The sequence below is a fragment of the Trachymyrmex cornetzi genome, unplaced genomic scaffold (assembly GCF_001594075.2).
Source record: "Trachymyrmex cornetzi isolate Tcor2-1 unplaced genomic scaffold, Tcor1.1 scaffold1918, whole genome shotgun sequence".
Taxonomy (NCBI): domain Eukaryota; kingdom Metazoa; phylum Arthropoda; class Insecta; order Hymenoptera; family Formicidae; genus Trachymyrmex; species Trachymyrmex cornetzi.
The window spans coordinates 33,698-34,008 of NW_017296548.1; positions in this window are offsets into that span (position 1 = coordinate 33,698).

Sequence of the window (311 nt, forward strand, 5' to 3'; positions counted from 1 at the left end):
CTGCAACGGCAGTTTCACGCGTTGAAGGATCACCCCGAAATGAGAGATGTTCTCGCCGCCGACGGCGTGGAATGGGAGTTCGTCCCCTCGTCCGCTCCGCATTTTGGCGGTCTGTGGGAAGCCAGAGTGAAGAGCTTCAAAGCTCACTTAAAGCGAGTCGTCGGGGCTCGCACGATTTCTCGGGCGGAATTCGCGACGCTTCTGTGTCAAATAGAAGCCTGCTTGAACTCGCGTCCGATTGCTGCTCTCAGCGACAACCCCAACGACATGTCCGCGCTCACGCCCGGACACTTCTTGATAGGGCGTCCGAT